General features: G+C 36.7%; 1 long non-coding RNA gene and 1 pseudogene across 1 annotated transcript; both read left to right on the forward strand.

Annotated features, from left to right (window-relative positions):
• Positions 1 to 4,206: 4,206 nt before the first annotated feature.
• Positions 4,207 to 8,946, forward strand: LOC106413831. The gene is made up of 3 exons (XR_001282673.3): positions 4,207 to 5,552; positions 5,689 to 8,074; positions 8,385 to 8,946. It is a non-coding gene; the product is annotated as an uncharacterized LOC106413831 (long non-coding RNA).
• Positions 8,947 to 13,721: 4,775 nt separating this feature from the next.
• Positions 13,722 to 15,527, forward strand: LOC106415796 (annotated as a pseudogene).
• Positions 15,528 to 23,898: the final 8,371 nt, after the last annotated feature.

The raw sequence follows: 23,898 nt of genomic DNA on the forward strand, positions 1-23,898 counted from the left end.
TTCACCGGTTGAATATGGAGACAATATGGTAATAATGTATATTATGTACCGGGTATATAGATAAATTAGGGCTTTTAAATAGTGGGTGAATTATAATTTGTTTGAAGGTTATACAGCCCAAATTTCCCTTAAAAATAACTAGAAATATATTAAACAAAATCAACACAAATCCGGGTTTCATGGTCTATAAGTTGTTAACGCCATCAACATATATATATATATATATATATATATATATGAAAATAAAAAGTAATGGTTTCGGTTAAGAGTGGACGTTCTGATACTCATCTAAGTCCGATTTGGATTTCGGGTTTTCGGGAATAAAGATTTCAGTCCCATTAATTTATTTATAAATTTGGTTCGGATTCGGTACAGATCTTTTCGGCTTTGGTTCGAATTTTGATAACCTTTTTGGATTAGTTTAAAAAAATTTAAATTCATATACCTTAAATTTTTCAAAATCCAAAATTAAAAATAACATATCACATATAAATTTGAATAATGTATGATAAAATACCTAAACTTAACATGTAAATTGGTTTTGACTAAATATTTAGATAGAAAATAAATAGAAATTTCAAGTATTTTTGGTGTTTCTAGTATTTTTAACTATTTGACATTTATTTTTGACTATCTACTCTAGGAGTGGGCGATCGGATATCCGTTCAAGTTCGAGTCGGATATTTCAGATTTTTTGATATTTTGGTATAGAGGTATAAAACCCGTTCGGATATTTCTATACTTCGGGTCGGGTTCGGGTATTTTTTAGTCCGGGTTCGGATATTGAGATTTTAAAAGAAAAAAATTAAATTTTTCATTTAATTTTAGGTTTATTTTATTTAAAAATATAGATTTCACTTAACTGATTTTTTTTTATTTTTTAATAGATTGAAAGATTTGGAGATAACATTTCAAAAATAAGTAAACATTAATTTGGCTATTGTTTTGAAATTTTGAATGTAACTTTTGTTAATACATGAAACAAAAAACTTGACATGCATTTAAATTGAGTGACAAATCATTTTCTCCGTAATTATATGTATATTATATGATCTTAAAGTATATGTAACATCAATATAAATATTTTAAATAAAATGAGAGATGTAAACATGAAATATAAGATAAGTATACATATGTTAAATCTTCGAATATCCATTCGGGTTCGGAATTACCCGTTCGGGTTCGGATATCCAATCTCTCCTAAATCAATATTCGTTCGGATATTTTTCTATTTTGGTTCGGGTTTTTCGGGTTGAGTTCGGATACAGATTCGGGTATCGGGTAAAATGTCCACTCCTAATCTACTCTATTAAAATAGAGTACTATTTTAAATTTGTCTTTGGGTCACAATATTTGGTCCATTTAATACACTATTTACTCCAATGGATTAATTTGTCTTCGTTCAAATAAAATCCTCCGCTTAATAGGCTAATATAACAAACTCATATCGAAATTACATCACATTATGTACGTAATATTAAAGTACTTATCTCAATGAATTAATAATCCATGTACATATGTCGTTGGGAAAGACAAACTCTTCATCAAGTGATGCCATATCACCAGCTTTTTTAATATATTTACCTTCAATGAATGTATATGTACAAATATAGTATCATAATTTTATGATACACGATTTAGATTGATTCGGAAGTATAATTTAAATCTCATCACCCTTATACATTATTGTTTGTATATTAGTTATGTTCTATATTAAAACTTTAATGTAGATGATGGAAACCCAGTTCATTAGAAAAATGATTTCGATGGCAAGCGCAAAGTATTCAAGTAGTCATAAAAAAGCTTCGAACAAGTTCTCTATAGGTCTTTCTTAAAAAAAAAGAAAAAAATTTCTGCGTTGTACGCTTTTGTTCAGATGTTTTACATGTGCTATGTGAGGATGATCAATAAAAAAATTAATATAGATGCTAACATAGACGATTTTCTTATACATTTACAAAATGAAACAAATATATGCATGAATGTACGGGTCAAAATCTAGTTTGTATATATTTTCAAGTATTTTGGACAACTTCAAAATATTTTATATATTTGAATATTTATTTTTATGCTAAATCTGAAATAATTAATATATTTAAAATATAAATAGGATTTGGATATATTTGGATATCCTGAATATTTTGGTTTGGGACGAATAATGTTTCGATTTTCTAGATACCAAAATTTTGAACTCATTCGAATATTTAAATAATTTTAGTTTGGGTTGATACTACTTTTTTAGATCGGATTGGCATGAATGATCAGCTAGCTGCTTTGTTGCTATCACGCATTATGTTTGGTTCTTCAGATTTAGATTTTTTTCCAACCCTAATTTCGGTTAATAGAAAACTGATACGTTAGAATTGACTATGGTAGTCCGGAACATCATGCCCAATGGTAAGGACAAACTCCTTCCTGCACCCATATTGTGAGTTCAAACTCTGCTGGAGGAAACTATTTCATGATATCTTTGAACACCACACAGATATGAACATATGGTTTAAAACTTATTTACATACCCGAAAAGAAGATCTATCCGTGGACTGCACCTCTTTTTAGGGATTAGTCTGGAACCTTCCGTAGGTCTGGGACACCCTCGCATTAAAAAAGAGAAAAAGAATCGACTCTGCTAAAACTTGGTAAGCCTAGCCCAGGACATTTCACCCACTCTCTTTAACTACTAAGTATTTCATTTATGTCATCATTTAATATCTTTATAGTATTTAGTATTATCTTTCTGCTCTTTTGAGCTCTTATACCACCTTTTGGTGGGTCTTTTCTTTTTCTCCACTTTGTATTTGGATAACAATGCTATTGCATTGAACCGTAGCAATTGAAATTTCAGTGTTAAAAAAACTGTATTTAAGTATTAGGTTTAAAATCATCCAAGATTTAAAGCCGGGTTTTATTTTGTTTATTTTATTTGGACTTAGATCTCATGAAATTTTATGGTGTCCGCCTATTTAGGTTATCGACTTTTTTCTTTAACTTTGTTTGTATTAATTAATTTTGTAAAGCTTTTTTTTATCAAAATTTTTTTTAAAGCGTTTAAAGTTTTTTATAATATTTTTACATATGTCCATGATTAGGTTTTGAGTAACAAAAACCCAACTAATAATCAAAAACCCACTAAAGCCTAAACCAAATCCAAACCAACATTAAAATCCAATAAAGTTTTAGGTTTATAAAAAACGAAAACCTTACAGAAACAGCGGAACCCGCGATCTCCGTCCGTCGTAAGAAAACTCTAGAAGACAGAACACCATCCTGAGCAGAGAAGATACAAACCACCTCTTCAAACCAATAACACCAAAAATGGACTGATACGTGAAAAGAGCCACGACGTCAGCACAAAGAACTGCCATCAAACCACCACCGCATGTGAGCCAGAGAACGCTAACGAGCTTCATGACAAGAACAAGAGGAGGGTTCGAACTTACTCCAAACAAAAACGAAAGGCGAGACAAAATGAGCCAACGGAGGAAGAAAATGCCAGTAAAAATTTGTAGAGAGGCAAATATGCCGTCCCCAAGCATTGTGACATCCGACGAGCATTCACCACAACCCACTTTGAATTCTCTTTCCCAATTTATAGATAATTTTTTTTTTTAAAGAATAGAGAAATAGGATCTCATCTTGATCCTTAGAGTTCTTTCCTCGGATCACTCCCTGATCCTAACCAGTCCTCGACCACCTATGATGATCGACAGAACAACTTTTTTCAAGGCCACCGCACCACACACATTACTTTAGCGCCACCGCAACTCCATCAAACAAAATATCAACTGCCAAATCCAGAGCCCAAATGCAATTAGAAGGAGGAAAAAAGGACCGGAGACCATTAGAGCAGTCCTAAAATAACCGGTAAGCCACCGAAGCCGAAACACAAGTCAAATGCCGCCATGTAAAACCTAAGTAAACATAAAGGATGAAGCGAAGTGACTTTCGCACCACGAGAGGCGACATCAGAGAAGCGAGAGAGAAATGAGAAAATAACGACCCAGGGTTTTGTGTTTTTAGAGGAAAGTTAGATAGTTTTTTCTTTCTACCCACTCCAGCTTCTAGTTAGTTTTTCTTTTATCATGTCATCTTTGCTTCTATTTTAATTTTCTGGTAATGGTTGTAAAGACATTTATAGCCAATGAAATAATATGAATTTAAGAATAATACGAACAAGAGAGTAAATACCATAGATATGTATGTTAGATATATATGTTGCCAAAAACAATTGTTTGACAAAAACTAAATATGACCCGGAAGCATGGCCGGACTTTTCTACTGAGCTGGAAGAATTTATAAAGTTGAAAATCAGATTCACACTACAAGAAAAATGAGTTTTAATAGCAGACCGGGATAGCGTTTTTTTCGATTGTGCTATGGTTGACATAACTATTACTTTTAGATAGCGTTTGTATATTTGGAAACGTTATAATAGAGGGGCATATTTGAAAACGCTATAATAGCGTATGTTTAATAGCAAAACATTTTAAAATGCTATGTTTGGCTTTTTAAATCCCTAAACCCTAAACAAGTTTTAAAACTCTACTCATAATATAAACTTAAAAACTTTAATATTCTTGTACTATAACTTCAAATCTTAAACTTAAACTCAAAATTTATTCTTTTTAGTTTTAATATATAATTCCAAATACACAAACTTTAATTTCTCAACCAAACTCTATACCCTAAACTCTACCTTCAAACATAAGTCATGCATCCACTAAATATAAACTATAAATCTAAGTTTCAATAATTTAACAAATTTCAAATCTAAATATTAATCAAAAATATTTATACTCTTAAAATTCCAAACCCCTGAATCATAACATAACTCTTAAATTTGTATTTTTTAAAAAATACTTAACATAACTCTAATTATTCAAACCCTATTATGAAATTTTTAAAAGTCATAAATTCAAAAAATTCAAATCAAAATTTATATCTCAAATGTTAAATTATAATATCTAATCTTTAAATTTAGGCAAGTTCTAAAAAAATAAATAAAAAGAAATGTAAAACTAATTTTTGTTGCCTCTATTTTATGGCCATTGATTAATTCTAATCCAAAGGTTAAAACTATTTTTTTTTTGTCAATCTTCAACCTTTTCTCTTATTGGTTAATTTTTTTTTCTCAAAGACCACAATTTTTAGCAATTGATGAACTTTAATCCAATGGTTACAATTAAATCTCTCTCTTTCTCATTTATCTTCTCCTATACGTCTCTCTAGTTGACCAAAAAAACCCATCGATATTGCAGAGAAACATATCCAGTCTCTACGCTTTATCCTTCTTTACCAGTCCCAATGATCCCAACTTCTCCTCCGCCACAGCTACTCCCCCCCCCCCCAACGCTGACGGTTCCGATTCTCTGCTGGAATTTCGTCGGGAAGTGCGGTGGGACCGAGATCTTCAAGGTTCCGATTATGTCTGCAGTTCATCCAAATCGGCCTCCCAGTTTCGAGGCCAGACCCCATCCTCATAAGCAAAGTCAAATCAGACGGTTCTTTGAGCTGGACAATTGTGGGCTGGAGCTGAGGACGGTGGATTGAAGGTATGTTACTTCATTGGACTCAATAAACAACATATAGTTTCTACAAAATGGTCCTTGTCAAATTTGCTTGTATGGTAAACAGTTTCGACATCATCTCTCTCTCATTGTTTGATTTTGATATTTTTTTTAATAACAGAATGAGACGTAGGAAGAAGGTGCGACCGAGGTGGTGCGGAGATGAAAGAGGAAGAAGAAATGCGGCGAGGTGAATGGGACGAGCTTGAGGTGATGGATGCCGCGAAGACAATGAATCGTCAGATCTGAAGAAGCTGTGGCAGCAGACGTTAGGGTCATGGTGTGGAGGTGGAGCCAAGCACGAAAAAGATAGATGTGGCGGCAGTAGATGATTGAAAATGGACTTTAATTAGGTTTAGAAATTTAGGTTTAGTTTCTATTTTTTTTCAAAAATTGGTTTAGCTTGGTTTAGTTTGGTTTAGTTTAATATACCAATCCTTAAATATGTAAATAATATCGATATATAAATTTTTTATAATATTTTTATTTGTAATTTTTTTTTAAGTTTTAATACTGTAAATAATAAAGAAAATAATACGCTATTAAAAAATATTTAATTGCACACAAAAAAACGCTATAGTATATGACAATAAGATAGCAGCGCAAAAAACCGCTATCTAATGTGTCTGATCTACTATGACGGGCGATGATACATCGCTTCATAAACCGCTATCGTATCGTTAGATAGTGTTTTTCGTCCGCTAATAAAAGCTTTTTTTCTTGTAGTATCACGAAGTTCTCGATTGTCTTTGTTCCTCGCTCGGAAAATGTATCGTCTTATTCATTAGCTAAGATAGCGAGATCCTTCCATAGGGAATTGTATTATATTGGTTGTTCTGTTCCGGTTTGGTTCCCTAGACCACCTCAAGCTTGAGTAATAGAATATCCGTTTGAAGAAAAAAAATAAAAGACAAAAACTAAATATAGAATTGCTCAAAAGAGGATTCATTAAAGATATAAAAACACTTCTACCCTTACTTTACTTAAATATAAACAATTATTTAAATAACAAATTAAATATATATTTTTAATTATTTTAATTTAAAAAAAATAATTCGGACGTTTTTTGATTTTTTGGAATTCTTTTTTTCAAAAAAAAATTCAAATTTTATTTTGAAATATGGAAATTATTTTAAAAATATTTTCAAATTATTATTTAAAATTTTAAATATTAATTTAAAAAAAAATCATAAATCTCATCCTTAATATCCGAACTCTAAATCTAGATTAATTAACCTAAGAGTATAAGTATTTTTACCTTTTTAATGAAACTTTTTGGTCATTTTGACCATTGAATGTTATATTTGTTATAAAAAATAACTTTTTAGTTATATTATATGGAATTTCTCTATTATTAATCAATACCTTTTCTTTTCAAAATAGTCCATGTTTTAGAAAATAAATATTTGAAAAAATATATTTTATATTTTCAATATATTTTTTATTAGTTAATAATGATGATAAGTCATTTTATAAAAAAATATTTTTTTTTAGATTTTAATTGTTTAAAATTGTGAAAATAACTAATCATAAAAAATAATATATTTATAATCAAAATATAATATATTTTTAAATATGTATAAAAACTTTACAGCATATATCATTTTGAAATAGAATGAATAAAAACTAAGTCAAGCATATTAATAGTGATATCATTATACTCCACAAACAAAAACAATAATTTGATTTTCAGACAACCTGATCAAGCATCAAGATTATTATTATTATATCATACTAGTCATCAATCCTCGTAATACCATTGGACTGACAAAAATAAAAATAAAAAAGTTCTTGGACCACAATCGGGGTGCTTACCGCGGTGCTTAACCATTTAAAAAAAAATAAAAAAAGTAAGCAGCAGCGCTTGAACAAGCGTAGTAAGCGTCGGTTGTTCCCACTGTTCGCGGGTCCCACTGATACGTGGCGGTTCGCCATTGGTTTATTTTTAATTTTTTTTAATCAGACAAAAACCTAAAAAAAAAAAATAAAAAATTAAGCACTCCGTTTGGGGTGCTAGGGTTAATTATGCCCTTAGAGCACCATTAACCATGAGTGCTTAAGGGGTGCTTATCATTTTTTTTAATTACAAAAAAAAGGAAAGAGAAAAAAAAGAAGAAAAAGTGCTTAATTAGGCATCAAAAGCAGCTGTTGCTTGCACTGTTCGCGGGCTCCACAGATACGTGGCGGCCCGCGATTGGTCATTTTTTTTTTTTTTTTAAGCACCCCAACTTAAGCAACTGGTGGGTTAACGGTGCTCTTACGCGCTTTCGAAAAATATCAACAATGGCAAATACGTAAATATAAATAGCCAAAGGGGCATTTTGTTTATATAAAGACGAGGATAAAAATGAAGCGAACGATTATTATTCATTCTCCACCAAGGTGGACAGCAAGTGGTAGCAACAAAGCACTTCTCTTTTGATTCTTCATATCATAAACCAATAAATCTTTTGCTTCAATCCGCAAGAATCAATCTCTCTCTCTCTCTCTCTGCAAAACCAAACCAGGTTCGTGTTCTTGATTTCAAAGTTTCCATCTTTATTCTCTTCTGTCGGGTGCTTTTGCTGAGTTTCTGTTTCTGGAAGTTTCTTGTTTGAATAAGTAAGTTGTGCTGAAATAGAGTTATCAAGATTTAGGTTATGTAAGATCCATATGTAGCGCAGAACTACAGTTGAAAGCTATGAACTTTGTCTTCCTTACTGATGGTTGTTGTCTGTTGGGTTAATCTTCACTTGAATCTATCTAGATAAAGTCACAACCTTTAAGGTTGTCTCTGTGATAAATCATGTTCTAAGCAACTGATTTTTTTGGTGGCAGATAGTTGTAATATGGAGGCTACGAAGAAACATATAATTCAAGATAGATCTTCAATCTTTTATCATCAACCATCTTCACTCCAGCAAATGAACCTTTCTGTTCAAACATTTGATTGTTACTGCACACTTGAATCCTCTCCAGGCACCAAGTCTCATGCATGTCTTAACAACAACACTTCTTCAACCACTAGCTTTTCCTCTAACGGCAACTCATCAGAGTTGAATCATTCTCCTGAGGACAACAGCAACTCTCCCCTAAGCGGTTCTTCAGCAACAAACAACAACGAGGCAGAGCTTAGTCTCATGCTGAAAGAATTGGAGACTGCAATGATGGAGCCTGAACTAGACAACAATGATAAGAGATTGTATGTTATTTGTTTCTGTTCCGCCCAACCTCCCTCTCTTGTATTCTACACTCTAGAAGTACAAGCCAAATATAGAGATCTTCTCAAGACGTCTCACACGTCGAGAGCCTGAGATCAAGACCCTAGTCTATAGATCTTTACACAGTACTCAAAAAGACCCTTTTCTTTCTCTTCAAACTATTATTTATACTCCTCTCATTGTAACGGCCTCGTAACAACCCCTTAGTCCACGTCAACACTCACTTCCTCTTTATCTTCTTCTTCTCTTCTCACAGCTCCCTTCTTCTTACGTTAATACACCCTCCATGGCTTATCATTACCCCCCCAAATCAAATTGAGCTTGTCCTCAAGCTCGAATGCAGGGAAATCACGCTTCAAATCTCGGACACGCATCCACGATGTCTCATGTATAGGCAACCCTTTCCACTGCACCGAAACCTCCAAATAACCCTCGTCATCATAACGATAGCTAGCCAACGCCTCAGGGTATAAGACAAATTCCGCACTCTCTTTCAATGCTGATGGTAACTCAGTGACAATATGGTTCTTCCCCAACACCGGCTTCAACTGCGAAACATGAAAAACCGGGTGTATCTTACAGTCAGCAGGTAGTTGCAAGCGATAAGCGACCGGCCCAATCCTTTCCAATACTGTAAAAGGACCATAATATTTCGCGGCTAGTTTGCGGCAAAACGTTTTTGCCAAAGTCTTCTGACGGTAAGGTATGAGTTTCAAGAAAACCGAAGATCCCACCGAAAATTGAAGATCACGCCTATGTTTATCAGCACTGTTCTTCATCGCAGCCTGTGCTTTTACTAAAAATTCTTTAGCATGTCGCAACATCTCATCTCGCTCTTTCAACATAACCTCCAACTCAAAATTCATAGTAGAACCGTCTTCATACCGCAGCAATGATGGTGGTTCCCGACCATATACCAACTTGAAAGGAGACGTATGTGTGGAAGTGTGATAGGATGTATTATACCAATACTCACACCAAGACAAATACTTGCTCCATTGCTTGGGATTGGCAGACGTGAAACAACGCAAATACGCCTCGAGGCATCGGTTCACCACCTCAGTCTGACCATCACTTTGAGGGTGATAGGCCGTACTAAACTTCAGAGATGTGCCTGCCAAGCGAAAACATTCCCTCCAAAACTTACTGAGAAACACGCGGTCACGATCTGAAATGATCGAAACTGGATAACCATGCAGCCTTACAATCTCACGAATGAACTTCTCTGCTACTGATGTTGCAGTGTAAGGGTGTTTCAAAGGAATGAAATGTGCGTATTTACTCAGTCGATCCACTACCACCATGATCACAGAAAAATCCTCTGCTTTCGGTAAACCATCTATGAAATCCATGGAAACTTCAGACCAAATCATAGTAGGGAGTGGTATCGGTTGTAACAGACCACCAGGATTCAGTGTTGAGTATTTGTGGGTCTGGCATATAGTGCACTCCGACACATAGTGTTGAACATCGTCTTTTAACTTAGACCAATGGAACAACCTTTGGATGCGTTTGATTGTTTTCAACACCCCAGAATGCCCGCCAAATACCCCGTCATGTTATTCCTGGAGTATAATCACAATATACTTTGATGTCTTAGGGATAACCAATCTTCCTTTGTAAAATAGTCGACCCTTGATGATCGAATAATGCTTCTTCGGATTTCTTCCCTGAACGATGTCTTGAATTTCCTTCTGTAAACCCGGGTTAGAATCAATTTCCTCCAACAAATCTTGCATTTGCAGGTTAGATGAAACTGTCAATGCGCACAAAAGACCTTCATTGTCAAACTTCGTATCTTGTGAAATACGAGAAAGTCCATCTGCTGCTTTATTTTCGATCCCGGCTTTGTAGATGATCTCAAAGTCAAAACCCAAGAGTTTAGTGAGTCATTTTTGATAATCCATAGAAATGTCTCTCTGCTCTAACAAAAATTTCAAGCTCTTTTGATCAGTGTAGACCAAAAACGTCTTCCCATCAAATAATGTTTCCAGCGTTGAACCGCCAGCACAATGGCCATCAATTCTCTTTCGTATATGGGGTTTTAGCTGCTCTTTGTCTGTTAACGCCTTACTGAAATAGCAAATGGGCTTGTGGTTCTGCATAAGGAATGCTCCCAATCCAAACCCTGAAGCATCAGCTTCGATCACAAATATTTCTTGAAAATTAGGCAGAGCAAGCACAGGAGCTGTTGTCATTGCCAGCTTCAGTTGATCAAAAGCTACCTGCGTTTTTCCCGACCAATCAAAACTGTCCTTCTTTAATAAGTCTGTCAACGGCCGTGCAATAACCCCATAACTCTTCACATATTTTCTGTAGTACCCAGTCAATCCAAGAAACCCCCTCAAACTCTTTATTGTTCTTGGAGATGGCCACACTTGCATTGCTTTCGTCTTTGCTGGGTCGGTGGCCACACCTTCTTTAGAAATAATATGCCCCAAGTAGTCGACATGATCTTGCGCAAAAGCACATTTCTTGCGGTTTGCTAGTAAAGAATGACGCTTCAAGGTCTCTAAAACGATCTTCAAATGTTCACAATGCTCCTCCACTGATTTACTATAAACCAGAATATCATCAAAAAATACCAAGACGAACTTCCTGAGATACGGCTTGAAAACTGCATTCATCAGTGACTGAAATGTTGCCGGGGCATTACTGAGGCCAAACGGCATCACAACAAACTCGTAATGTCCCTCATGTGTCCTAAAAGCTGTTTTTTTCGATGTCAGCTTCACTCATTCGTATTTGATGATACCCTGAACGAAGATCCAGTTTTGAAAATACTGATGCACCATATAACTCGTCCAATAACAGATCAATAACTGGGATAGGGAATTTATCAGGAATTGTGATCTTGTTTAAGCCCCTATAGTCAATACAAAATCGCCATCCCCCATCTTTTTTCTTAACTAGCAGTATTGGACTAGCATATGGGCTTCTACTTGGCCTGATCACTCCAGAATCCAACATTTGCTTCACCATTTTCTCTATCACCGTCATGTGTGCATGAGGGTAACGATATGGACGAACTGCCACTGCTCCTGCCCCATCAATCAACCGTATACTGTGCTCGAACTCTCTCTCAGGTGGTAGCTGAATTGGTTCCTGAAAGACGGATGAGTAATGTTCGAGTATTGACGCAATCTCTGTTGGCATGTCTTCAGCTATTGGCACCTCTTCTGATTTTATAGTACCCAACTCATGTAACTCAAACCCAGTCGTGATAGACTCCAATGATGATGTCTTCGAATGTAAAGCTCGATCTCCCACCAAAGTGACTCTTCCTTTTGAAGTAACAAACGAAAGCTCTTGATTTTCCCAATCAACTTCACATTTCCCCAAGGTTCGAAGCCACTGGATTCCCAAAACCACATCTGCTCCCCCCGGATCCAATACAATAAAGTCTGATCAGATAACCACCGACTGCAGTTGCAATGTGACTCCTTTGCAAACACCACAACCATTAACTGTAATTCCTGTACCCACCATGACTTTGAAAGAAGACATGTCCTCTTGTTGCAGGTGAGCCTTTGTCATCACTTCCGGAGATAAGAAATTGTGAGTAGCTCCACTATCAATTAAAACCACCACATTCGTTTTTCCAATACGGCCCTGAATCTTAGTAGTAGTTGGAGAAGACCATCCCATGTACGAATACAATGACATCTCCATCACTTCTGTAGTAGTACCTTGCAATTCTTCACACGAATCATGAAACTCTTCCTCAATTAGCTCAACTTCACACCCCTGTGCCACCACCATTATCTGAAGATGTTTATTCTTACAAATATTGTTGTGAGATCTCGTCCACTTCTCATCGCAAGAGAAACAAATTCCATTTTTTTCTTGTGTTCAAATTCAGCATCAGAAAGTTTCACTCGATTCTGGCCCTTCAGAACAACAGCTTGAGTTGATTGTTTGACACTTGGGTCAAGTTGCTTTTGCTTATTGTTCCAAGCTTGGTTTGTTGGAGTAGCTAACGGTTTGAAGAAGGGACTTGTTCTCGACTTGACAAAACGTTTTTCTTGACCCTTCGCAGATGAAAACAAACGACAAAACTCACTATCTTCCATCTTAATCACTGCTTGAATGTGATCAGATAATGTGCGAGGCTCTTTCATCATTATAACCTCCTTCATTTCTCTTTTTAGCCCGTTGAAGAAGATGTCAATCTTGTGTGCTTCGGCTAACTTAATCTGAGAAGCTAACTCTTGAAACTCCCGCACATACTCAGCTATCGTGCATGTTTGTTGTATACTGAACAGTCTTTTCCCCGGTGTTTTCTCAAATGATTCTGCAAATCTCGCTAATAGTCTCCTCTTGAAATCGAACCAGTCAATGAAATCCCCATACTCAATCTCGTAGTTAAACCAGCAGAGAGCATCTTCTTCCAAACTCAAAGAGGCTAATTCCAACTGATACTCCGGCGTTGACTGCATCACTCGAAAATACCTCTCTGCTTGTGCGATCCAACCAAACGGATTGATACCAGAGAAGATAGGCATCTCTACTTTCTTATATAATCCCTTTCGATTCTCAGATCTGTTCTCTACATTCCGATAACCTAGCTCAGGTTCCTTCCGGTACTGTTCGAAATGTCTAGGAGATGCCTGATTCAAGTTTCGTGGATCTTCTTGCGTCGGATTAGCTCCACTCGATTCCGGCTGTGATGACCGAGGATTCGATTGTTGAATCGTAGCGATGAAAGCTGTCAGAGTCGATTCAAGACTCGAGAATCGCTCGTCCATCTTCGTCTCCTTCGATTGATTGTTCACCTCCGTTGTCGCTACAAATCTGTTGAATCGGTCGTCGAGACTATCGAATCTCCGTCGTAACTCATCGACGTTGTTATTCAACGCACCGATCCGCTGCATTGATTCTTCCAGAGTCGCCGATCTCGTCATCGTCGTCTCTTTCTCGTGGAACGAATGCTCACCGCACCAAATGATAAGAGATTGTATGTTATTTGTTTCTGTTCCGCCCAACCTCCCTCTCTTGTATTCTACACTCTAGAAGTACAAGCCAAATATAGAGATCTTCTCAAGACGTCTCACACGTCGAGAGCCTGAGATCAAGACCCTAGTCTATAGATCTTTACACAGTACTCAAAAAGACCCTTTTCTTTCTCTTCAAACTATTATTTATACTCCTCTCATTGTAACGGCCTCGTAACAACCCCTTAGTCCACGTCAACACTCACTTCCTCTTTATCTTCTTCCTCTCTTCTCACAGCTCCCTTCTTCTTACGGTAATACACCCTCCATGGCTTATCAAACAACTTCAACGGTTATGAGTTTGGACAACAACTACAACACAGAGCTGTTTCTTCAGCTATGCACAGATCCATGGAGATGATCTCTAAAGGAGATTTAATAGGAACGCTCTACGAATGCGCCAAAGCTGTTGACAACCACGACGTGGCAATGACTGATTGGTTAATCTCTCAGCTGCAGCAAATGGTTTCAGTCTCAGGAGAGCCTGTTCAGCGCTTAGGAGCGTATATGCTTGAAGGGCTTATAGCTTGGCTAGCTTCTTCCGGTAGCTCAATCTACAAAGCCTTGAGATGCAGAGACCCTACAGGTCCTGAGCTTCTCACCTACCTGCATATCTTATACGAAGCTTGTCCTTACTTCAAGTTCGGTTATGAATCTGCTAACGGAGCCATAGCTGAAGCTGTGAAGAACGAGAGGTTTGTGCACATTATAGATTTTCAAATCTCACAAGGAGGTCAGTGGGTGAGTCTGATCCGCGCTCTTGGTGCTCGTCCTGGTGGACCTCCGAGAGTGAGGATAACGGGGATTGATGATCCTAGATCGTCGTTTGCTCGACAAGGCGGTCTTGAGTTAGTTGGAGAAAGACTTGGTAAGCTTGCTGAGATGTACGGTGTGCCGTTTGAGTTCCGTGGAGCTGCTCTATGCTGCACTGAGGTTGAGATAGAGAAGCTTGGAGTTAGAAACAGTGAAGCTTTAGCGGTTAACTTCCCGCTGGTTCTTCACCACATGCCTGATGAGAGTGTAACCGTGGAGAATCACAGAGACAGGCTGTTGAGATTGGTGAAGCGTTTGTCTCCGAACGTTGCGACTCTGGTCGAGCAAGAAGCGAATACGAACACCGCGCCGTTTCTTCCCCGGTTTGTGGAGACGATGAACCATTACTTGGCGGTGTTCGAGTCTATAGATGTGAAGCTCGCTAGAGATCACAAGGAGAGGATCAATGTGGAGCAGCACTGTTTGGCTAGGGAAGTGGTGAACCTTGTAGTTTGCGAAGGGGTTGAAAGAGAAGAGGCATGAGCCGTTGGGGAAGTGGAGGTCCAGGTTTCACATGGCGGGGTTTAAGCCGTATCCGTTGAGCTCTTATGTGAACGCAACGATCAAAGGGTTGCTTGAGAGTTATTCAGAGAAGTATACACTTGAAGAGAGAGACCGAGCGTTGTATTTAGGGTGGAAGAATCAGCCTCTTGTCACTTCTTGTGCTTGGAGGTAACAACAACTAAAGGAAAAATGAAGAAAATAGCTTTGGTTGAGAGATTACATAATGTTTTACAAGTTTGCAGGTTGTGTTTTGTAAAAGTAAAAAAACTCATGAACTGAAGAAGCAGTTGTCAGATGTAGTAGTAGTATATAGTCGTAGTGTGGTGGTCATATTTTAAAGTATACAGTTTATGTTTTTTTTTATTTTCACAAGAAAGTGAAGAAACTATGTTTTGTCGTTGAAAACGTTTAACACTCTTATTATCTATTTAGTGTAAATTTAAAACGTTTTTTTTTCTATAAGAAATCAAGAAGTTGATGTAATTTCAGTGAAGGCAAAGTAATCTGCCTGCAAACATTTGACCAAATTAATTGAGGGGTAATGCGATGCACAGAGAATCACCATGGTGTTAACGTGCGATAAGTTTATGATCGAAGAAAATAAGGTTTGGTTAAAAACTGGCGAGTGGTGAGGTTTACTTTTTTTTTTCTTAACTAGGAAAAGATCGGGCGAGCACCTCCAACCATGGTATTAGGAAAAACTGGCCAGTGGTGAGGTTTACTTTTTTTTTTCTTAACTAGGAAAGGATCGGGCGAGCACCTCCAACCATGGTATCAGGGGAGGCTCTAAACATTTTTTTAAAAAAAATTAGGAGAAAAATTAGAAAAAAGTTCCTAACTTATAAGTTACAAAAAACTATTAAACTACTCAAAGAACACATGTTATTCTGTTAAAGAGAATAAATGCTTCAACTAGTTTTAAGAAAATAAACAATAAAAGAATAATTATAATATTAATATTTTTTTCTTTTAGAAATTTTCACAGTTTATAACCATTGGAGGTGCTCTTACAGCATCATCATTGGTACTAAATATTAGAGTCTATCAAACTAGATAATATTAAAAAATAAAAAAAGTATGAAAGAAGGTATTAAAAAAGTGAGAATCTATTCGTGGCAGAAAAACGTTCAACGCTCCTGAGAAACCCCTAGGGGTGTTCAATCCGGATTTCGGTTCGGTTTCGGTTCGGTTTTTTTTGGTTTTCGGTATTTCGGTTAGTAAAATATAACTACCATTCTAAATCCATATTTACTTCGGTTCGGTTCGGTTTATATACCGTCGGTTTTTAGTTTATTCGGTTTTATACCAAAAAACATAATTATTTAGTTTGAGATCATATAAAATGAATTTTAGAGTCATATTGTCAACACAATCATTTATTAAAAATATATTATATGTTCAAATAAATGAACAAAAACGTAAAAATGCTTCTACCATCAAATAAAATCAACAAATCTATAATTAAAATCAGAGCCTGAAATTTTGAAAATAAAAGTATGAAACAAAACAGAAACATGAAAGAAAAGTTTTTTCGCTCTTTCATATTTGGTGTTCATTAAAGTCATGTTTTTTCGATTGAGCACGAAACTCTGTTTGTTTATAGATAAGAAAAAAGTTGTGAAAATTTTTCACTAATTATTTTTCATCAAATTTTTCATCTTCATATTAATTTAGTGAATATTAAAATAAAGGAAAAAGATAAAAAAAAACTTAGAAAATAAGATGTCTGAATTGCGATGTATTGTTATTTAATTATAGTTCAAGTGTTTTACAAATTATATAAGGTTCTTTATTACTATAACATTATGGTAATAGTTATTAACACAAATTTAACTTATGTAACAAATAGATTTTCATGTATTGTTATAAAATAGATACATATTTACATGTTTCTACTTTTAATCGGTTTTGTTTGGTTTATTCGGTTTAATCGGTTATATACCAAACCATATCCAAATCCTACGGTTTTTATAAAATTATATCCATTCGGTTTATATGGTATATATCAAAACCAAACCATATTGTCTATTTCGGTTCGGTTCGGTTCGGTACGGTTCGGTTTTACCATATTGAACAGGCCTAGAAACCCCCATATGCCATTTGGCCCTTTTTAACTGGCTTAAACTTTTATTTGCACTAAAATTTAACTAGATAAAAAATTAATACTAGAATACTAATATATTAATGACAAGGTACTCTATGAGAAGCTATCCACTAATCATGCTCTTAGAGCAGCATGTCCAATACAATATGTAAGTGAAGTTCTCAAATTAAAAGAAAATAAAAAAATTAACCAAAATAGGAAAGAGATAAACTTTATATCTGAAATGAGATGTTTAGAGAACTTCTTCGCATACCTGCCACATGTAATGTTCTAACTAGTTAATTTTCTTTTTAAATAACAAAGTTTAATAAAAAAAGAATAAGATATACTAAAATATAATTTAAATCTGACAAGAACTTCTTTTTGTATACTTTACCATTAAGGTTTCTCTTAAAGCTTTAACAGTAGAAGTTTCTCACACAGTTTCTTCCTATTAAAATAACAAAGAAAAACTAAAAAGGAAGAGAGAGATGATAGAAACTTGAGGGACTATTTTTTCGGAAGACTCATTTGACTTAAAAAGTTGTTTTTATAGATGTCACATAAAGAGTGATCCATCTTTTTTATTTTTAAAATTTATTTATGTTATTACATAATATTAATATAATATTGATGAGACACTCTTGGTAGAGAATCTACCTCTAATGATGCTCTTAGATCTTTTTTTGTCAACTACACATTTAACTAGAACAAGTTTTGGTCAGACGAGCCGATTTTCTCAAGAGCACTATGTCTGTTAGTGTCTGATCTATATGGGAGAAAATACATCATTTGGCCCTTGCCTCTTTTGCTAGTGAATCCGTCCGGCCATTTCTGTTCTGAGGAATATAGAAATTAGATTCACTTATTCGAAGTCTTCTTCTAATCTCCAGAACACATCAATTTTTTAATTTCCGACGCGAATGCTGGTCAGTCCATCGGATTTGTAGTTATGTCAACTAGGTCTGACCAGTCTGTCTCGAAACAGATCAATGATATCCTCTTGTCTCTCATGCATGAAACTGTCCAAAGTAAGCTTTCCATCTCAGTATGTAAGACTGAGAGGCGTTTGTCGCACGCCCGTAGTCCAGAAGATCCAATACCCATTTGATCTTTAAGACTCTCCCCTAAGCCACTGACACTGCCATTATTGATTTATGAAGCATCAATTTGACAGGTAGATGTTCGAAATATCTAAGGGGGTTCTGTTTCAACCTCTGTAGTAGGAGGATCCAATATGATCCTCGATATCTTCCTCATTAGAGAGTTCGTCATTTATAGCTTTTCAGATGTATCAACATAGCTTAGTCTTTCTTATGAGTCTGGTTTTGCTGATACTATATATATATAGGATGTAAAAATACTCTTTCTATTGGATTTCGAACCAGAACTATAACAACACCAACACCTACGATTAAACTAACTGGCGGGTGGTGAGTTCTTCGAAATATGTTATACTTGGTCCAGTAATAGCTTCATTCTTCTACTTTTAGATATGTATTTGATTGAAGAGCAAATAGTTAAGTACATGATGACGCCATGCCGCCATGATTATGTAGACATCTGTCAGACAAACATAAAAAAGTTTCATCTCTTGTCGTTTTTCATCTTTTAGTTAGTTATAAAAAGTAGTGAAAGACAGTATTTGCACAATCATTAATTGACTGCGCACACCATATCCTTTGCAGCATACGTTATGCAATCAAGTTCTCTATTCGCATGCTCACCGAAAGACAGACTTCATATGAAGAGGAAGTTACTTTCGATCAGGACATTGCATCAATGTTATCAAAAAAGTTATTTGGTTCCTTTCCCCTCAATCCCGGAAACAATATCTCTCAAAAAGTATGAATCATCAGACAATCGCTAGATTAGTAAGAGCATGATTAATGAGAGGTTCTTAGGGTGAGGTTCTTAACGGAATATAAGAAACTGTTTCTTAACTTTTAACTAAAAAAGCTAAGAACTGGTTCTTAAATATCTTATTTAAGAACATTTTCTTATCTTTTTAGTTAAAAGTTAGGAGACGGTTTCTTATATTCCGCTAAGAACCCTCCATTAATTTAAGAACCGGTTCTTCTTCCATTGTTTGTATTTTCCCTAATGATTATATGTTATGCTTTGCTTATTATTCTATAGTAACATATTTCAATAGCTTATTATCCTAAACACTTAGTTGATTGTTTTCTTGATAGAGTGATGAAAGCAACTTTGTCCTCAACGGCGTATTGACCGAAATCTTTTTCGAAAGTAAGTGGATGGAGCCACCTTCCTTGTGATCTTTCCAATAGATTTCTGGTATTTTTTGAGAATACCCTACTAGAAAAGGTTAGCTCTCAGTACTATATAACTCAAGCTGATTAGTTATCATTGATTTTTGTTTTTGTTGCCCTTACTCTATCTGCATTGCATTGTGTATCATGTGAACATGTATGTTTGTAGATTCCCAGGAGCATTAGTGAACCTATTCGTGAAAAAACTTTACTTGCATTCATGCCTTTTGTTCAAAAACTTACTTTGAGCTTGGACGGTGATTGGAGAGATAATCTTATGCAGGTTCGTCTATACTTTATTAGTTCCTTCCATAGCTAGCATGCAACTTCATTTATATATATGATTGTTTATACTCTTTCTGTTCCACAAATATAGGCTTTTTAGTGTTTTCACATATATTAAGAAAACACATTAAACTGCCATAATAAATGTATCGTTTTCTGTAATTTTCAATAACTTTTAACCAATAGTAATTCAATAAAGTCAATTAATTTTCTTGAAGTTTACAATTTTTTTCATAGAAAACACAAAAATACATCTTTCTGAAACAAATTTTTTTTCTAAAAAGTCTATCATTAAGGAACGGAGGGAGTATTTTTCAGGCATTTACTACTACTTTTAGCAATTGCAAACCAGAGTCTCCACTTAAATTAGCTTGTATTCAGTTGTTAGAGACCTGATTATCCCTGTAAGTAAACTTTATCTCATGATGTGGCTAATCTCACTTTCCACACACTTTGATTAAATCTAAAATCCGTTTTCTTGTAATATCTACAGAATGGAGATATCCTTTATTTCAATGATCCAATTTTAAGTAGCTACCAGCGTTCTTGGCCCAACAAACTTCCACCACTGCTTAATCAGTTGGGGTTGGGTGATAAGCATCCCGCAAGCCGGCCCTGACTATAGTGAAGTAGTAAAGGAAACTGATAGCCAGTTCCCCCTATAGTGAAAATACTGATCCCGCTTGTCCCCCCTAGTAACCCGGCCCTGGCTATAGATAATTTCAGTTCCCCTTTGCTGAGAGCAGTAGCTTTATGCTGTTTATGTGAGTCTTTCACATTTCTTTGTAAAAGTTGATGACATCATTGACTAAAAAGGGGACTGTATATTTCAGATGACCAACTTGAACCAGATGTGTTGGATCGGATAGTGAAAGTTCTTCACGATTCCTATAAAGATGGATATATCCCGATTACAGATCATTTTAGCTTCTTCATCACCTTGATTGCACGTTTTAGAGTTGTCCGAGGAGGTTCTTTTCTGGACTCTTGCAAGTTTCTTGATTATCAATGCTTTGTAATAGCTTTACCTTATATTATTATGGCTTTATGTTTATTTCAGATTTGGCGATAGAGAGTAATGAAGGGCGGGATACAACATTTAAAGCACTTACAGATTGTGTGCTCATTTTTGTTACGAATGGGTGATAGCTTTCTTGTCCTCCAGATTCTAGAGAAAGTTTGTGTCGAACAAATAGTAACTTTTGTGGGTTTTTTATAAGTACACTTATTATCCAAAGACTTAATCATATAGACTTTGGTACAGATTTTGAAGCCTGCTTTGGACAATGGGTGTGGCATACTCAGGGTGCTCTACACGTTGGACTCTAAACCTACCCGACTTTCTGATAGCAGTTTAACAACTCTAAGTGAATTCTTACCAGTATATTTGATTGATATAGTCAATGTGAGCACTTACTTCCCTTTTCGCTGGTTGTCCTAAAATCAATGTTCTAAAAATTGGTATAGGCGGCAAATCAGTCAAAACCAAAACCATTTTTTTAAAATCTAATTTTTAAGTTACTCAAACCGATTTAAATTGGTTTATATCAGTCTAAATAAATTTAAATAGGTTTCTTTCCCTTTAATTTGACTGATACATAACAACTTTTTTCATCTCTTTGAATTGATATGGATTAAAATGTTTCATTTTTTAATCTTCTGGAATTTGACACATCTCTTCTTGATGCCAGTGTATACCAGAAGATAAGGACAAGCCTTCTGACCTTCACCTACAACCATGTTTCTACTATTTAGTACCTTGCTTTTTCCTGTTTGACCGTGTTGGGGTCAAAAACGGTTATGACGAAGTTACATTCAAAACGTCCGAAGAAGAAAATGAGAACTTTCTTCGACAAATACTTTTTCGAAATAGATTCTTTCTTACGAAAAGCTTTGCGGAGGAAACACGAGACATCGGACAAGAGCTCGAAAAAGATCGCTACGCAACGACCGAACGCGTGTTCCATTCGGTCGCTACATAGCGACCGAGCATCCGTTCCGCTCGGTCGCTACGCAACGACCGAACGCGTGTTCCGCTCGGTCGCTACGCAACGACCGAACGCGTGTTCCGCTCGGTCGCTATGCGACCGAGCTTGGCTACATAGCGACCGAGCATCCGTTCCGCTCGGTCGCTACGTAGCGACCGAGCTCGAGCCAAGCCCGGTCGCTACGTAGCCAAGCTCGGTCGCTACGTAGCGGCCGAGCGTCCGTTCCACTCGGTCGCTACGTAGCAACCGAGCTATTCCGAAACGTCGATACGACATTAGTCCATGCATTCTCGTCTACCCTTCGATGCTATCTCCCGAAGACCGTAGCGAACACATTTCATTTTTCCCGCCATTCTAAGTCATCGATCAAACATTACGGTAAAAACCGTGGAAAGTTCGTTCTTTATCGAAAGAAGCCGTAATAAACGCTTCGAGTCAGAAGATGGCCCAAAGGGACCTAAGACATGACTCGAGGCCCAACTTATGATTTCTTAACCAACAGCCCGTAAGCCGCATGATGGTTTACGCTTGGTTCGCAAGGAAAGATAAATGTCAAGTTTCCGCGGATAAATACGAAATTTTGAAGATAATCACGAAGATCGGAAAAAATGGAATATCTCCATTTTTATGCTATGACGGCTTAAGGGCAGAAGAGGAAAAGCGTAAACCGACCTAGGAGCCAGTATATAAGGAGTCCTAGGCGAGAGGCATGAAAAGAAACTTTTTTCGGAGCAAACTTAGCACTTTAGGCATATTTCTGTTTTTGTTATTTCGAGCTGCGACTCAATTAGGTTTAGCCGTCTTAGGGTTGCTAGAACTAGGAATCTCGCCGACAGCTCTCGAGCTCAGGCTTATACCTTGTTGTAACGCTCAAACACGAATTCGGAATAAGATCTATTTTGCTCTCTTTTTACGATTTTTGTACTTTGTCGTTGATATCTCGTGTTCTGATTGCTTAGCGTGTGGTATTAACAGATCTCCGGGACCTCTGGAAAATTAGGGTTTTCCTAGTTTCCTAATTTAAACGGAAATCGACAGTGCGAATTTCGGTTCCCACAGTTTGGCGCTAGAAGGAGGGGGCTCTACGGATCAATCTAACCCGCAAAAGCCACTCAGCGATCAGGAACGATATGCAAGACTCGACGTGCACAAACGTCATCTCGTTCAAGGGGGAGCAACGGTCGATCGAGCCAAACCTCGAAACGATCTCCTTGTTATCGAGCTGACGATCCGAGATGTCGACGTCGCTAGGGTGCTGATCGACACCGGAAGTTTGGCCGATATCATCTTCAAGGATACTCTCAAGAAAATGGGGATCGATCAATCCGAAATCGTGAAATACCCTAGCCCACTACTGGGACTTTCGGGAGAAATAACCATGGTCTACGGGTCGATTAATCTCGCAGCCAAAGCCGGAACCGTGACAAGAGTCACAGAGTTTCTAGTCGTTGATTGTCCCGCATCTTACAACGTTATCATGGGAACGCCATGGTTGAACACCATGCGTGCCATCCCACCAACGTACCATTTTTGCCTCAAGTTCCCAAGCCCTAACGGAGTCAAGGTAATATGGGGAAACCCAAGAGTATCACAGGTGTGTTACGCCGCAGAACAAAAACGAAAAAGACCAGACCTCGATACCACTCCTAGAAAAGTGGAGAAAAAGATCTCCAACAAGGATTCGCGAAGTCAAGATTCAGCGGATCTCTTCTGGCAGTCTCGTAACATCACGGCCCTAGAGGAAAAACGCGAATCAACTTGCGAACCTGTGGCCACAGTCTGTCTCGACGAAGCATTTCCGGAATGATGCGTCGAGATCGGAGCCAATCTCCGCGAGCCTTTGAGGACATAGCTCATAACCTGTCTAAAAAAAGAACCTCAATACTTTCGCATGGACCGCGGAAGATATGCCAGGGATCGACATTAACATAACGTGTCACGAATTAAATATCGATCCGACATTCAAACCCGTCAAACAAAAAAGGCGGAAGCTGGGACCCCAACGGGCTTCCGCGGTAAACGACGAGGTCGAAAAATTGCTTAAAGTCGAGTCAATAACGGAAGTGAGGTATCCAGACTGGCTCGTTAACCCTGTAGTAGTCAAAAAGAAAAACGGGAAATGGCGAGTTTGCGTGGATTTTACCGACCTAAACAAGGCCTGTCCAAAAGATAGTTTCCCTCTGCCACACAT

This window comes from Brassica napus, chromosome C5 (genome assembly GCF_020379485.1).
Source record: "Brassica napus cultivar Da-Ae chromosome C5, Da-Ae, whole genome shotgun sequence".
NCBI classification, from domain to species: domain Eukaryota; kingdom Viridiplantae; phylum Streptophyta; class Magnoliopsida; order Brassicales; family Brassicaceae; genus Brassica; species Brassica napus.